Consider the following 17,641-nt stretch of genomic DNA (forward strand, 5'->3'; position numbering starts at 1 on the left):
GTGTGTGAATATAACCCATAAGCAGAGTGAATAATGTGACAAGCAAGTATTATTTCCACAGTTTATTTTTTTAGTTTAAATTTTTTGGAGGTTTGGAGGGGAGAAGCAGAAGGGAGTAGATGGCTTGTGGGAAAAATGCAGAACTTGAAAGTTAATAGAAGTGTGTGAGCTAGAGGGATGTGACGAAGTGGGGTTTTAGTCACCTTATGTTGCATGTGAGTCTTACTGTCCTATACGAATACTATGTGTACCTCAGTTTGCCTATGTACTGCAAAAATGCCTAAGTCAAAGGTTGGCAATAATTTTTGAAGGGGGGCCTCTTCAAAAATGTTTGAAGTGGTCACGGGCTGCCCCGGAAGGAGCGGGGTCTCGGGTGAAAGGGGCGGGTCCTTTACATAGCAGGAGTTGAAAGGGCTCACGCCTCCCCTGCAACTCCCAAGCATCATGATAGTGGGCAATGGGAGCTGCAAACCCTTTCATCTCTTGCTATTCAAAGGGCTCTCTGCTCCCTGACTCTCTGCTAGCACATTGCCTGTGAGCCAGGGACACATGAGCCCTTTTAACTGCTTCTATTTTATGGGCTTGCACCTTCCCTGCAGCTGTTACCTGACAGCCACGGGGAAGGCGTGAGCCCTTTAAATGGAAGCGGTTGAAAGGGCTTGCACATCCTGGCTCCCAGCCAACGCGTGAGGGGGCAGGGCCAGGAACTGCTGTGTGGGCCGGATAAAAGATCTAGGCAGGATGGATCTGGTCTGCTGACAGGCTGTGGCTCACCCCTGGACTAAGTGATGGGACTTGGGTGAGTGACTTTTTCTGAGGCCTTTGAGGCAGGTGTTACTGCCCAGCTCTCTGCTTGTAAGTGATGTCTGAAGCTCTTTGTAGCCTCAGAACCAGGAAGGGGGTGCAGGCAGGTTACTCTTTGCTTGGGAAGCAGAACAAAGACTGGAAGAGGAACAGATGGGGTGTCAGAGGGCAGACAGCAGAGTCCAGGGGAGACTGCTTTGGGGGACTGGAAAAGGGGGAGTCCAGGCTGTCTGGCCCAGGATTCGCCCAATAAGCGCTTGACTGAAGGTCAGTGATTTTCGTACTAACAACTCCTTGCTATAATGTGTACCTGTCAACTAATAGATCTTCTATTTTACAATGCTGGTTGAGTCACAGCTGATTGTGGAGGTTGTCTACAGGGTCCTTTGGCTTCTGCAAGAGTCCCTCCTGGGTAGACTTGCTAGGGGAAGTACATGGAGTGGAAAAATGCTGAATGATCTGCGGTCAGACCCAGGAAGAACAAAGCTGTGTAGGCTTGCCTTGGTGACATTGGGGGAGGAGGCATGTTACTCCATAGTCATGACTGGCTTCATATGGAGCAGTTCCAGAGTATTAGCCTGGTGACTCCATGACAAGGGAAAAGAATGTTCATAGTACCTGTAGAAAGCAGGCTGTCATAGGTGTCCAGATGCTGTTTCTGTGCCAGCTCCTGCCAGGTGAGTCGCTGATCCTGACCTGAGTCTTTCCCTAAGCTCTCATAAGTCAGGAAGAGATGGGGCTAAGAGCCCCTGGTGCCTTTGGTTACTTTTTTGAATCTGTAACTATCATGCAGGAACATAATGATGTTCAGCAATACGGTACGCTTTGCCACTGACGTGTGTTGCATAGATACAAAATAAAATGCTCAAAGGGTGTTGTGTGGGCAGTTAAGGCTGTGAATCTGACATGGAGCTCACAGATTCCATGACTTTCTGTGACCTCCCTGACCTTTGCAGTGGCAGGTGCAGCTGGTTCGGGGGCTAGTCAGGCAGCCCAGGACCAATTGGATCAACCAGAGCTGGGGCAGTCTCAAGCCATCTCACCCTCACCCCCAAAGCAGCTGTAGTAGTTTGTGTGTGGTTCAGGGCTCATGACTGGGTCTTGGAGCTTCTAGGCAGAGGGAGCCTAACCCAGAATTAAAATGGGCATCAGGGGCTGTGGGACAGCTACTCGCAGTGCATAACTGTTAAGAGTTGATATTAGCTGTGGTAGTGAGGATGCACTCCACTGACCACATATGCTTAGTGATGACATGTAAATTTGACTTTATAAAATTGGATGCTGATCTCAATACATTTCACCTAATTTCATAGAGCAGACATACTCATAGACTTAGTCTCCTGGCTCACCACTGGAAATAATTTTCAAGAGGGGGACTGAAACCATACAAAGGAGAGAGAACCACTCCAAGGCACCCCTCTCTCACTCCCTGCTCAGCTCCTTCTCCACAGCTGAAAAGATAAAAGGAAATATTAGTAGGAACTCAGGTATGAGAGCCATTGACATAAGCGGTTGATCAGTAATCTGCTACAGTTTATGATGAGAATCTTTGCTCGACACTCATATTTTTTTAAGTTAGGTACTAGTAAATAAATGTTCTTTATTATTCTTGTAACCATTTCTGATTTTCATGCCTCATTAATTGTACTCACTTAAAATCTATCTCCGTGTAGTTAGTAAACTTCTTTTATTGTTTTATCACTTGCAGTGTGTTTAAATTGGAGTGGTTTCGGTACTCTGTTTAAAACAATAAACTGGCATAATTGTTATTAAAGGAATAACAAGCTTGATATATTTGTACTGTCCAGGAGAAGGCTGGGCAGTACAGGACATGTATTTCTGGAGGAAGATCTAGAACTGGGATCACCCTGAAGTATAACTAAGGCTGGTAAAAATTATACACTGATACTCTGGGTGTAGCTTGAATGCTGAAAGGCTAGGTGGGAGCTTCTACTGTAAGGCACACAAGGTTGCAGGACAGGGTGACACAGACCCCTGCTACTTTGGATTGTGACTCAATATGTCACAGAGTGCTCTATATTATGTTTTATAAATAGATAAAATAGATCAGCTGTCATGCTCTCAAATACCTCAAACAGAAGTAAATATTAAACACAATTTAGTCATTAGAAATAATTTATTCCCCAAGTATTTCCTCACTCTCTCTGAAATCATATTTAAATTCAGCCATTATCCCAACTGACATCTCAGATTTAGCAGGCCACATATTTTGCTTTACAAGGTCCTCTGTATTTGACCTAGCTAAGCTAATGAGTGTTCCACAAATTACTTCATTCAGTTAGCCCACATGTCTCATTGAGGCAGTTGGTGCATTAATGTCACTCATCAGTACTTTCTTTGGTATATTTAATGTTCTGTAAATGAATTGAAATGGAGTTTGACATTCAATGTTTAATGAATATCTGTTCGGCCACTTTGAAATGCTGGAGCTTCACTTTTGATGTCCAGTTCCATTTTGCTTCATCAGGAGCACATGTTGGGAATTTGACTTTTCCTCTATAGATACTGCTCATAGTTGATCACAGTAGATGAAACTCTCTGTGCATTCTAAAAGAGAGGCTAAATCAGTTCCCTTTGGTAACAGGATTCTAAACAGAATGGCGTGATCAGCCATTAAAAGTCCCTTGTTTGTTCATTTGAGAGGTTTCATACTTTGCCATTATAAACTACTTATTTCTCATGATTAATCAACACAAGCTGGAACACTTCACAACTGGTGCACCAAGAACCCTCCTCATTTGTATGTTTGTACGGTATTTTTCAAATATATAATAAATCCTTCAAAAGCCTCAAACTTAGATGACTGCACATAGAACAGCTATTGGTCAGCTGGTCCATGCTGATTTTGTTTTCAATTGTATTGAGAGATTCTCCATTTAAAATGTGAAACTAAAGAAATGGGAAAGAGGTCACACATTTTAAATGTGTGTAATTCATAACATTTTTTTTTAATAAATCACTGTATAGATTGCATTTGACTCCAGTTAAAAATCCATCATATTTGTTTCTGTGCGGAAGATGCATTGTTGGAAGGGTTGTGGGGCAGGGGGACCACACTCATATTAACAGCCTGCATGAACACAAAATTGATATCTGCTCCACATCTGCATATGCAAAATTATCAGCAGATATCCACATACACATCCACGGATATCTGCAGATTTGCAGGGTTCAAGATACAAAATTTATATTTTTATAAATACAAAAATGAGCCACAGACATCTGCATCCATATCCAAGGATATCTGCAGATTTGCAGCGCTCTACTTGTACAAGTGCACATTTTATTATTATTTCACTTAATAAAAAGTTTGAAAAAATGTAAAAATAATTACTGTGACTTGATAGCTGGCTTAATTTGACTTCAGACATTTAACTGTTTTAATTAGGGCTGTCAAGTGATTTAAAACTTAATTGTGATTAATAGTGTAATTAAAATTAATTGTTCGGTTAAACAATAATAGAATGCTATTTATTTAAATATGTGTGGATTTTTCTACATTTTCCAATATATTGATTTCAATTACACCACAGAATAAAAAGTGTATAGTATTTATTTTGTATTTTGGTTTTAAATATTTACACTGAAAAAAATAGTATTTTTCTACTCATATAATACAAGTACTGTAGTACAGTTTCTTTTAATTGAACGTTGAACTTACAAATGAAGAATTATGAATCCAAAAATAAAAGAGTGTAAATCTTTAAAGCAGTGTTTCTCAAAGTGGGCCACTGGCCCACTTCTCAGAAAGCTGCTAGTGGGCTGCTCCAGTCTGTTTACTTAATGGCTTGGCAGCCAAAGAGGCTTGTTGCTCCCATTGGCTGTGGTTTGCCATTTTCAGCCAAGAGGGAAGGAGTGACCTGGGCCATGCTATTTCCTGCATCTCCCTTTGGCTGCAAACGGCAAACTGCAGCCAATAGGAGCAACAAGGCTCTGTGGCTGCGGAGCCATTAAGAAAACAAACTGGAGCAGCCCATTAGCAGCTTTCTCAAAGTGGGCCCAAGCCCCTCTTTGAAGAATGCTGCTTTAACACCTACAGGTCCACTCAGTCCTACTTCTTGTTTAGCCACTTTCTCAGACAAGCAAGTGGGCTTACATTTGGAGGCGATCATGCTGCTCTCTTCTTGTTTACAATGTCACCAGAAAGTGAGAACAGGCATTTGTGTGGCACTGTTGTAGCCAGCATTGCAATATATATTTACATGTCAGATATACTGAACATTTGTATGCCCCTTCATGCCTAGGGCACCAGTCCAGATGAGATGCTACGATGCTGATAACACTTGTTTTAAAAAAAAAGTTAATTTGTGACTGAACTAATTGGGGGAGAATTGTATTTTACCCACAGTCTGCCATATATTTCATGTTCTAGTTGTCTCCAATGCCAATCCAACACATGCTCATTTTAAAAAGTCTTTGACAGCAGATTTGACAAAACACGGAGGGTACCAATATGATATTTCTAAAAATAGTGTAACAGACTCAGACTAGCGGTTTGTCACACTCTAATGGAGGGCAGGTATGCAGGGCACTGGATAAACAGTTTTGTATCCCCTGAATAAACTCTAGAGTCTGCTGCCAGATAATTAAGGCAGGCAGACACCTGAGGCTAGTTAATAGCTGGCCTGAAACAGGCTAATCAGACACCTGCAGCCAATTAAACCCGGGAAGCTGTTATAAAAGGTTTCTCCTGGGTAAGGGGGAAGGAGAAGAGGGACGGACTGAGAGGAGGAAGTGTGTTTGCAGAAAAGCTGAGAACGGAAAGATTCAGTCAGGTACCAGAGGGAAAGCTACTAGGGGAGTGTTTGGGGAAGTGTCTCAGGGAAAAGGTTGCTGTCTCAGGGCTAGAGGAAGAAACCCGAGCAGTTATTGCTGCTTAAGGTCCTTAGGTCAGAACCCAACCCAGTAGTGGGCAGGCCTGGGTTTCCCCCCAACCTCTCCAGACCACAGAAAGAACCAATTCTGGGGAAAGGAGGTCTAGGAATTCTGGTGGGATCTTCCCCTCCCCATTCATTGACTTTGCCAATGATGAAAATGGCTCAATAAGTTGTAACCCCACTCTCTAGAAAAACATAAGAGGCAGCATCGAAGGTCACAGCGAGCTGCTGATGCATATAATAACTGCTTAAGGAGTGCAGGAGCCACGAGGCACAGCCAGAACTTTGCTATAATAGCTATAGCACTCAACCCAAGATTTAAGAATCTGAAGTGCCTTCTAAAATCTGAGAGGCCAGGTGTGGCACATGCATTCCAAAATCTTAGAAGAGCAACACTCCAGTGCAGAAATTACAGACCCAAACCATCAAAGACGAAATTCAACCTTCTGCTGGTGGCAGCTGACCCAGATCATACATTTTCATTTGAACATGTGATGGTCTGTACTGCTTTTGGACCATCACTGAGCAGAACCTGGTATCCGCATGGATGTGTCTTCTGGAATTGTGGTTGAATCATAAAGGGGTTGAATCATATCATTTGAATCTTTAGCACGTCTGACATATAAGTATCTTGCGAAATTAGCTACAACAGTGCTATGCAAATACTTGCTCTCGCTGTCAAATGACATTGTAAATAAAAAGTGGGCAACATTATCTCCTGAAAATGGTGGTAAACTTATTTTTCTGAGAAATTGGCTGAACTAGAAGTAGGACTGAGTTGATGTGTAGGCTCTAAATTTTAACATTGTTTTGGTTTTGAGTGCATATACGTAATAAAAAAATCTACATTTGTAAGTTGCTCTTTCATGATAAGAGATTGCACTATAGTACTTGTATGATTTGAATTGCAAAATACAATTATTTCTCTTGTTTATCATTTTTACAGTGCAAGTATTTTTAATAAAAATATAAAGTGAACACAGTATGCTTTATATTCCGTATTGTGATTGAAATCAATATATTCAAAACTGTAGAAAATCATCAAAATGTTTAATAAATGCAAACAGTGCAATTCATTTGGTGTTAATCACATAATTTAACTGCAATTAACCAATGTCCTAATTTTAATATATCCTTAATAAGAAGGGCAAATTTTAAAAGTTCCCAGACTCTAAATTCTTTGTCTTGTTGTCAGTTCCTTTCATGATTTCTGAAGAGAACTGGTGATATAGTCTTGAATTTCAGAGAGGTAACTGATACCAAGACAAAATACCAAGACATGATGGATAGAAAGACTTATTAATATATATCTGTTATAAGGAATATACTTAATAGAACATTATTTTTTAAAAAATCTCAGCTGCAAATATATTGTATGTAACAAAGTATTTGTAATAAGTATAGCATGATATTGGCAAACTGGAAGAAGCATTGAGTTATTTTGTCTTACACTTGTGGAAGTGTGGGATAAAATCTGATTTAAATCATGCAAGGTTCACAACCAAACCCTTGATACTTTTCTTATATGGTAAAATTATAGTTTACACACCAAATTAATCTGAATAAAAGGTCAGAGCTGAGAAGGTTTTGCAAGGTTATATTAGGAAGCTTGCATAATACTTTCTATACATCCCAAAGTTCTATAGAAATGTGGCTGAAAATTATTGCCATTTTACAAACGGGTGAACCCAGGTGCCATGCAAGTGACTGGCCTAAGATCACAGATATAGTGACTGACCAGCAGTAGAGCTTCTGAGGATTGATGCTGTTCCCTTCTTTACAGAAGACGAGATCTGTAAAGATGAGATCATCATTGATTAGTGATATGTACTCTCCACGTGTTCCTTGTAAAATCATCATAAACTTCTACCAGTCCAAGCACAGAGCTTGTTGATGAACTCTTATCATGAGAATAAACAATGTTATTTCACTCCTCCTGCCCTCACAAATCTCAGCCAGTGTGACAAGAAAGTAGAATTTCACAAGTCTCCCCTTCCCCCTCTCCACCACACAAACAAGGAAGAGAAATAGTGTTGTTTTCATACCTTTTAAATGTTTTTGGAAACATAAATTGTTCCATAACAATATTTTATTTTAATGGTAACATTAGTCATTAACAATTTAATTATTTTCTATTTCTTAACAATCCTAATCTTTCTGGTCAGTCCTTAAAACTCTTTGACCGGTTCATCTTTCCTGAATTTATCCTTACATCTGTAACATTATTATAATTTTAAATCTCTCTGTTTTATCTTTCCCTGATATCATTCTCTTCCTCTTCACTAATTTCTCTCCCTGATTTTTGCTTGATTGGAGGCCAGTACTCTCTCTTTGATTAGTAAACTATAATGACGCTATCTATGCTCTGTTATTTTTTTAATATGCTCTTTTCTTCGGATGAATTGGGCATAATGACTATCCAGAATATTTCAATTGATATTAAAATATCAGTGCAGTATTTCCTAGCACATGCTTATCTCTTAATGCTCTTCTAAAGTTCTTCCAAAGTTTCACTATAAGAATTAAATAAACAAACAAACAAGTAACTTGTTACAATAAGGAGTTTCAAGCACACATATTTAACTAGAAGACTTGCAACTGCTTTGGCTTAAATCAGATGTTTATTTGCTCACCAGAGCTTTGCTAATATTTTAACAAAATTATGTAAAATTATAACTATTATTGTAGGAGTCAGAATTTCCTTTGGTTTGCTCAGTATAAGCCATGGGAAAAGGAAAGGTGCAGAAGTGAGCCTCCATGATAATTGCAGTGCTTGTGATTTATTGCTCTTCATTTCTTTGTAGGAGACCTAAAATGTGCTCCTGCATTTTGGATGTGATTGGATCATTATACGGGGTTCATGTTGTGGATACATATTTAAGGCATCAACTCAGCACAGTACTGAAGTATTCAGCATGTGCTCAAGTTCCTTACTGAATTAGGTTCTATTTGCAGAGAGAAGTTGATATCATTTAGGCCAAATCATATCCTTGATAGAGTTGCCAACCCTCCATGATTATCCTGGAGTCTCCAAGAATTAAAGATTAATCTTTAATTAAAAATGTCATGAGTTTAGACCTTCAGGAATCATCCAACCAAAGTTAACAACCCTAACCCCTGAACAAGAGACTACAACTCCCTGTGAAGTCATTAGGAGATACACTCATGTTCAGTTGCAGAAAATGGCCCCTAGTGTGTTATAGCCCTTGTCTGCATCCTTGTGTGCTAGAATAGAAACTGAATTTCCTTGTCATGGTTGCAAGACCATGTTTATCCACAAACTCCCTCATTCTCTTCACTACAAAGTCTTTTTTCTTTGATATTTGCCTTCTGAGGAAGAAAACCTATATCTTTTTGTAATTCATTTATTGTGTTCAGAACCTATTAAAATATTACAGGGAGAGTGAATCAAAAAGGTCAAACCCACATAATTTATGTCTCAGATTACACAGAACCTACCTCGTTGTTGTTTGATCCAAGTCAGGACGTGTTACTGCAGTAGAATTTTTTTTTCTGGATGGAGTCTGTTGATAAGTAATGAAATTCAAATTTCTGTATTCAGCTTCAGTACAAAGATTCTAAAAGTCACACAGGAAGTCTCAAATTATTGTACTCTGTTGGGAAATGCCCTTTACATTTATAAATGCAGGTAAAAGCTTTCAAAAAACAAAGATTTGAAAGCTTTAGAAAATTAAAAACTAGGCTCCACAAATAATCTCAAACTCATTGCTCTGTCCCCACCACAACATATGCCAGGGATGGACAAAAAACCAGCTCATGGGCCTGATCCATTTTGTCAGGGTTAGCCATTGGCAGATTGGTGCCACTATATTTGTCTGCACCTCCACTGGTACTTGCAGCTCTAGTTGGTCACGGGTCACCATTGCTGGCGAATGGGGGCTACAGCAAGCGTTGTCCCTGTCCATGCCATTTCCCGTAACTCTCATAGCGCCGAAGACAGTGACTTTCGGGCAGCAGGAGCTGCCATCACCTGTACTTGCAGAGGTACAACTACATATAGTAACGGTAGCCAGTCCTGGTAAACTGTTGCCACCGGCCACTGGTGTATATGCCGTCAGTTACATGCACAACTATGATTACTTTTCAAAATCTAATTTTTCCTGCTAACTTCTCTGTGCTTTAGGTAAGTCTGACCTGTCCAGTTTGCTTTGGAGAACGATGCACTCTGATCTTTGGGCCATCACTGGTCATTAGGGTTGACTTCCTATATGTGCTCATTCAATATAGGTTCATACCAGGAGACTGATGGTGATTCAAAATGGTCCTGGTAACAATTATAGAGAGGTTAGTCTTGACTTTGTAGTGCATTGCTACTTAGGCGACTGTTCAGTATGTGTTCTCCAAAAATACAATCTTGTGGTTTCTTCATTAAGCATAAATCAAGAATAGTGCAGATAAACTGTGTATGGGATGTAAGAGACAAGCTATTAGTGACAGCTTGTAAAGGAGAATGAGTTGGAAGAGGATCTGGTGAGTAGCTACTCATAGCAGCTATTACTTTGTTATATAGGACCACAGGTAAGCTTCAATGAAAATATGGTTTCCACATGGGATGTTTTTTAAGTACGTGGACAAAAATGTCAGAGAGGTCTAGTAGGCATGTTTAAAAAAAAAAGTGGAGGAAATCAAACTCTGACTTAAATGTTCTCTTTCCTAAATCTTTTAACTTAAAAATTTCTAACAATCAAAAACACTGTTGGAAAACCCTGTTTTTCAGAGCAAATGATTTCTCTGCAACCTTCCTTTTCTTTTACCTTAGTTTTCTGTACATTAATTTTCTTAGTGCTTTTCTTGAAATTTTAGCCTTTGACACACAGTGATTTGATGCAGTGCAGTCACTACAATGTGTAATGATCTTGATTAGGGACTTGTTTACAGCTATGTTCTATAGGTGTTTCTGTATTGGTGGCAGTTGAGCTTTTGAAGCAGTAATCTGAATGTGTCTCTAACATATCTTGGTCACCTATAGTTAAGAAACCCAGCAGTGTGGACTGGCCTCTAGACTTCTGAAATTCTGCACAGTCTATCTGTGGATATTACACATTATGAGGGCTTGTTAAAATTCAGACCATTTACTGTCATGACCCTGTTACTGACTTGCATTATTAACCTCTAGTTCAGCATCCAGAATGGTCCGTAATCTCCACATTATAGGAAATCAACCTGAGGTCAGAGAGGACCAGGTTCTAGAGTGAGCCAGAGGCTATGTATTAACAGGAAAAATAGGCAAGAGTATATAGCCTGTAAACTGGTTTCAGAGAAAAGTCTGAAGAGCAGGCAGCTACACTTACCAAAAAAAATTAAAGGCACTACACTGAGGCTAGCGGAAAAGAACATATTAAGCTTGGTATCTCAAGTGCTTTTTGAGAAAGGACAGCAAATAAAAGTTAAAGAGCTTTTTTAAAAAAGGGAACAGCCCTTTAAAAAAACCTATTTCATATCTCCCTTATGGCTTAAATAATTAATCTCAAATGTTTGAAATTTCCCAGATAGAATGTGCCTGTAAAACTTAAGCGTATTTCTTTTTTATGGAAGAAGCAAATTGTCCCTTAAATTGCAATATACAATCTTATCTTCAAGATAATACTTTCTCTGCAATACTAGTGTATGAGTCAGGAAGTAATCAAAAGTTACACTGTTTGTAGCTCTTGTCAGGGAAAATACCCCAGTTTGGCAAATAGAAATGGATCACATATTGAAGGCCCCTTTGCCCATCAATTATTGCATTGTTGTAATGGTATTAAAATACAGTATTTAAATAATCCCCGTTTATTAGACAAACACTAGAAATAAACAAGAACCAATTATGTCAGTCACGCTTGAAACACTTATTGTTTTGGTCCCAGCCCCTGCCTCAGTGATTGTCACTTCATGTCTCTGCCTCTTTCTTCATTTGGAAAATAGGATGTTCAAAAGATTAACTGGATAATCCTTTTGAAGTGCTTTGAGGATGCCAGATGCTAAGCATGAATATGGATCAGCTTCACCTGACCCAGCAGAACCCTAATAGTAGCTTGTCAAATGATTTGTTCACACGTCTGAAATCTGAGAATTTTATGAACAGTCTTGAATGAATAACTGTTTAGGTGTCAGTAAGATCATGGTTTCATACTATTTTCTCCTCTGGGAAAGGTTTTGCATTTTGTAGTAAGTGGGAAAGCATTTCTTAATGACTAACTTTCTGACTCGGTCACCTAGTGTGATAAATCAGCAGTAAGATCCATTACACTTAGTCATGCTCTGGGATTCATAGTCCGGAAAGTTATTAGTATTTCTTATATGCAGTGATCACATAAAAGTATAATTTGAAGACAATGTGGCTTAAGCAATCAATTAGTTAAGTTTAAAAAGATGCTGGAGTTAAATTAGTCTGAGTTTGCTTGTGCTAACGGAAGCTGTCATATTAACTATTTCCAGAAACGGCATCAGGTTCATTTTTCAGAGCTGGGCCATTCAGAAAGATCACTTGTATATGTGAGACCTAGCTTCTTTCAACATCAAGAGCACCAATTAGTCATAGCATGAGCAGTCCCATTCTTCCACCTCTTGCTCATAAGATATAACTTGGGAAGTGACATCAGTTTCTAATGCATTGTTTTGACAATAGCTTTAAAAAGCAAACCAGAGCTAGGACTGTACAATATTTTTCTCCTCCATAAGAAATGTTCTTAGAGACAAATCCATTAGCAGTGTGTCCTTTTATAGACAAAAGTGCAAATCACGAATTCCTGAAGAATTATTGGTGATTAACGCTCTGTGAAAAATTTCCAACAAGAATTTTTTTATCTAAAAATTTTCTGCTTTTCTGTCAAAAGAGGTTTTTCTGAAATTTGGCGTGTCTACATGGCACCAAATTTCAGAAAAACCTGCTTTTTTGACACATACGTTCTTCCTTGTAGAACGAGGTTTACAGGGATGGCGAAAGAGCACATCCACTTTTCCGAAATTTTTTTCGGAAAAGCGGACATGTTCCTTGGACGTGGCATTGTTTTTCTGGGATACCTCGGGTATCTTGGAAAAGTGCTGCAGTCCAGACGTAGCCTAAGAGTATGCTTCTCTAGGCACATCTTTTCTTTTTCTTTTTCTGTTCCCTCTGTTTTGAATATGCCTCCAGGCTGGGTTTTCTCCTTATCCATGAATCTTCCTAATCACATGTTTCTCTGAACATATTGCACGTCTTTCAAGTGGTCAACAGAGAGATCATTTTTTCCCTTACCACTTCTTTCAGAGTAATGCAGGAACAGGCTAAGAAAGTGATATTATTTTGCGGTTGCACACAATAGCTATTATAACCTGTTCTCGTGAAAAACCTCAAGTGAGACCATTAAGTGCTCTTATAAAAATAACTCTTAGATTTGAAATTAATATTTCAAGTTTCATGTAACTTCTGGGTGTTTTTCTCAGATAAAATAGAACCCAGTAAAAATAGATTTCAGTATTAAGAATTGCATAAAATTTGTGAATATTAAACAATTCAAATATGCCTTGATTGCAGAATGAAAACTTATTTTGTTCAAAGACAAAGAGGCAGCTGTTTCTAGAAATTCCCTGAGAAACCTGTCTGAAATGTTGAATTAATGGGAAGATCCTGTTTCTCATAAGATGCACCTTTACTAGTGTTGGGTCCCTAAAAATCTTTAGTCCTAGGAGTCGCTTTGTTACACCTTTCATTTTTCTGACAAACTGGTGCCCCTTTGGTGTCTTTGGAAAGTTGTGAGATTGAGTTGGTCACCAGGTTACCAAAAAAGTCATACTGTTTTCCATATACTGTCTGAAGTTAGCCAAGTTGTACATCTTTTAAAGCATTTTGTAGAATCATAATCACATATGTCAGCTCTGAATACCAAGGATGGAAGAGCATAATTCTGCATGTGATATCCATATTTCCTTGGTATAATGGGGTGAAATTAAAAAAGAGAAAAGGAGTGTACTAAAAATTCCCTGAGGCCACAGTTCTACAATTTTATAGAAGTTCCATCTCTGGAGACATTCAAACTAGATTGATAAAGGAGCATACACAATACTGTATGAGCAATTCTGCATTCATTCAGAGATGGAAGAAATTATTGCCTTGTTACTTTCAAGAGTTGGAAAAATGGAAGTGGATTTTCAAAACCAGTGCCAAATATTATTTTTGATCACAGTTCCATTGTCTCATTTAATGAGAACTCTTAGGCTATGTATAGACTCGCGGCTTCTTGCACAAGTAATATGCAAATTAAGCTAAGCATGGAATATCGCCAAGCCTCATTTGCATACCTAATGAGCCACCATTTTTTTCAGAAGAGGCTCTTGCGCAAAAAGGAGCGTCTACACTTCCCCTTCTTGTGCAAGAAAAACCCTCTTGCACAACGCCGTTACACCTATTACTTTTACACCCAAAAATTTCATCGCCCACCCAGCTATGATTAAGTTGTTTAAACAACTGTGTTGCAATGGTAGAAAAAAACTTTGTCTGTCTGAAAACTGTGTAGGGGGTACTGATAATTTTTTTTAAAGGGGCATAACATCCTTGCTACTCCTCTGATGCTAGGAGGGCACTGGGCTGGGCTGCGGGGGGGGAGGGAGAAGGAGGAGCGGGGCACTGGGCTCACCTGGGCTGCAGGAGGCGGGAAGTGCAGGGGAGGGAGGAGCAGGAAATCAGAGCTGGGCTCAGCAGTTTTGCAGGGAAACGGGGCTCAGCTGTGCTGTGGGGGAGGCATTCAGGGAACCAGTGCAGGGCTCAACTGGGCTGAGATGGATGGCGGAAGGCATAGGAAACAGAAGGGCAGCTCAGCTGGGCTGTGAGGGGCTGCAGGGAACTGGTGCTGCACTCCCTTGGATTGTGGGGGATGGTTTTGAGTGGGTGCAGGGAACCAGTGGGGATGGGCAGCTCAGGTGCAAAGAAGTCTAGTGGGGAGGGAGGGGAACCAGGAACCCTGAAATGTCCTCCCCTGGTCCAAAAAAATCCCTCATCTGGGACCAGTCTGGTTTCTATTAATCTTACAGTCCATTTATCCAATGCATATTCCCTTAACTTGCTGGCAAGAATATTGTGGGTGACCATATCAAAAGCTTTGCTAAAGCTGGCACTGGGGGTGTTGGAAGGACCAGAAACTACTTATTTGCATATTCATCATTTGCTTAAGGAGTATGCAAATATGCAGATGAATGTTACTTGTCCTCCAAAAGCTCATGAATGGATTTACTGGTTCCCGTGTCAAAAAGTTTGGGAACCCCTGAGCTACGCAATTGAAATAACTTGAAATAAGCTATGCAAATGTAGCTAAGCCTTGCAGTGTAGATGCACCCTTAATGTTAAGAGTATGGGGTAAGGAGAACTAAGAAATGAGCCAAGATGAAGCCATTTATCATACTGAGGTTTTTTTTCAATGCTAGAAGTTGAAGTTAATCCCAGACAGTACATCAACAAGTTCCAGTGGTTGGCATACATTTGGAATTGCTTGCTCTGAAACTTTTTAAAGGGCTATGTTTAGCAGCTGAATAAAACAAACTTTAAGATACAACTTAAGCTTCCTATTTAGTGTTTTACTTAAATTACTATATTTTTGAAATGATGCCTTTATTGCTGTTGTGCTGATATGAAACTGCTACTGTGCTGTGTAGTGTGGAATTTAACATTGTCTGCTCTTGGGGACAAAGAACTTTATTTTTTTTCTGGATAACATTTTTTTTTAATTTTGGAAAAACCGTAATCTTAGTGAGACTAGCCAATTTCAAATTCTAGCCGCTTAATTTGCCGAAGGTACAAGTCATACTTGTAGAAGAAAGAAAGAGCCTGAAGCATGGGCTTGGTGCTTGAACCAAAGTAAGCAATAGTTATATGAGTAACAGTCAGTGTCAAAAGCAGATGTTTGCCTGAAAGTCAGTGCCTCTCGGCACTAGAACTGCTAGCATTGGTAAAAGCACAGGAAGTATGTAAATATATTCCATCAGGACAATACATGGACACTCAGCTGAGTACATAATAAAATAGTTTGAAACAACAAGAGTGAAAGCATAACAAGGGGTAGTGAATGTTTTGGAAAAAAGTAAAAAAGGGAGGTACCAAATGTTTCATTAGTGCATAAGAGGATACATACAGTGGGTATAATAAATTGTTCATTTCTGTCTATAAATATTGGGGTACCTCGACTTAATTCTGTACCTCGACTTAATTCTTTCGCCAGCGAGTGGAGATCATAGAATCATAGAATACTAGAACTGGAAGGGACCTTGGGAGGTCATCAAGTCCAGTCCCCTGCTCTCATGACAGGACCAAGCACTGTCTAGATCAGGGGTGAGAAACCTCAGATCTGGTGGCCAGATGCGGTCCCCAGCTTGACTGGATCCTGCCCCCTCCAAGCTCTGGTGTCCCCCCCAGGATTGGGGAGCCGGTGCTGGTGCTCCTGCCCCCCACCCTGCTACCCCACTGCAGGGCTGGAGCACATAAGTGTCTTTTTCCTTCTCAGTTGGGGTCAATATCAGTGAGGGATTGTTTGGGGTTTTTTAATGGTTTTTTTTCCTTCACTTATGTGCGGCCCCTGACTGATTTTTTCAGTGGACCAGAGGCCCCCCCACCCAAAAAAAGTTTCCCCACCCCTGATCTAGATCCTCCCTGACAGACGCCTATGTAACCTGCTCTTGAATATCTCCAGTGATGGAGATTTCACAACCTCCCTAGGCATTTTATTCCAGGGTTGAACCACCCTGACCATTAAGAAGTTTTTTCCTAATGTCCAACCTAAACCTCCCTTGCTGCAATTTAAGCCCATTGCTGCTTGTCTCAAAACATCTCGAAAAATATTGTTACTGGGCAAGATAAGTAACTTCTTCCAAATGGCTATTTTATTTTAATCTTATCTCTTGCAAATCTAACTCCAAATTAATTAATGTTTTTCACACCTCAGAAGTGTTTTACATATTGTGTGATTATCTGAAAAGAGTGAATTCTTTGGAGAGGTTATTCTGAGCTGAGAACTTCTCATGTTCTCATTTGGACACATGCTAAGAATAATTTAATGGCAGTAACAATGAGGGTTTTACCTTCCAATTTAAAAATTGGGTGTCCAATCAGATGTCGTTATGATTATGTGGGATTGAATTATATTTTTGCAGGTACAGTACACACCCATCAGGTCTATTAATTAGGTTGTTACAGAGATTGGTTACCATCTTCCAGACTTTGGCTATCACCCAGCAGATAATTAGTGCTACGTAATTGTGTTTGATAGAAAATGAGACAGATAATTAGAGAAGTTCCTACTATAAGTTACAATACAGGTTTTCTGTCAGCAGACAAAAAAAAAAGGGGGTCAGGACCCCAATTTTAATTTAAATCTGTTTCCTGTCAAGAAAATGAATAAGACTGATAAGTAGATTGATTTCACTCAAAAACCCCCACAAATCAATTAGCAACATATTTCATTTTCTGGTACTTACCCAGATTGTCCAGGGACTGAAATCATCTCTCCCTTTTCTCAGACTGGCAACTATCTAGATAAAGACATTAATAAGATCTATTGTGTACCCTCCAGAATGTTTCTCCAGTGTTTAGCTGCTGATCATATGTCACCACCCTCACTTGATTCTCTTCCTTTCTTCCCCTATATCACAATTTCACAAACACTCAGTCAAAATGATCAGTTCTGAAAATTCACCTCATAACCTCTCAATCTGTTTGACGGGCACACTAGCAGCAGCAGCTGCTGCCAATTTTGGCAGTTACTGACTTGAAATCACACTTAGAGGAACCGATTCAGTCCCCCATTGCAGATGCCAGAGGCTCCTTCTGATGGCAGTAATATTTGTTTCTGGGATGTTTTGAAGATGTGACTTTTGTTTCTGGGGAGAGCACAGACTCTGTCATCTAACTGGATAGTCCTCTACTTAGAGCTGTGCTTCGAGTAGCAATAGCAATATTGTGCCACTATTGTAAA

The 17,641-nt window shown here is 39.6% G+C and overlaps 1 protein-coding gene and 1 long non-coding RNA gene across 5 annotated transcripts in view; one reads left to right on the top strand and one right to left on the bottom strand.

Annotated features, from left to right (window-relative positions):
- The window catches only part of CHID1 (chitinase domain containing 1), a 308,728-nt gene that overhangs the window by 188,399 nt on the left and 102,688 nt on the right, over positions 1 to 17,641 (top strand). The gene's annotated exons all lie outside the window — the stretch shown is intronic.
- Positions 7,359 to 17,277, bottom strand: LOC112544438 (uncharacterized). The gene is made up of 3 exons (XR_003087766.2): positions 17,145 to 17,277; positions 9,162 to 9,226; positions 7,359 to 7,495 (listed from the first exon to the last, which is right to left on the bottom strand). It is a non-coding gene; the product is annotated as an uncharacterized LOC112544438 (long non-coding RNA).

Source organism: Pelodiscus sinensis, chromosome 4, assembly GCF_049634645.1.
Source record: "Pelodiscus sinensis isolate JC-2024 chromosome 4, ASM4963464v1, whole genome shotgun sequence".
NCBI lineage: Eukaryota > Metazoa > Chordata > Testudines > Trionychidae > Pelodiscus > Pelodiscus sinensis.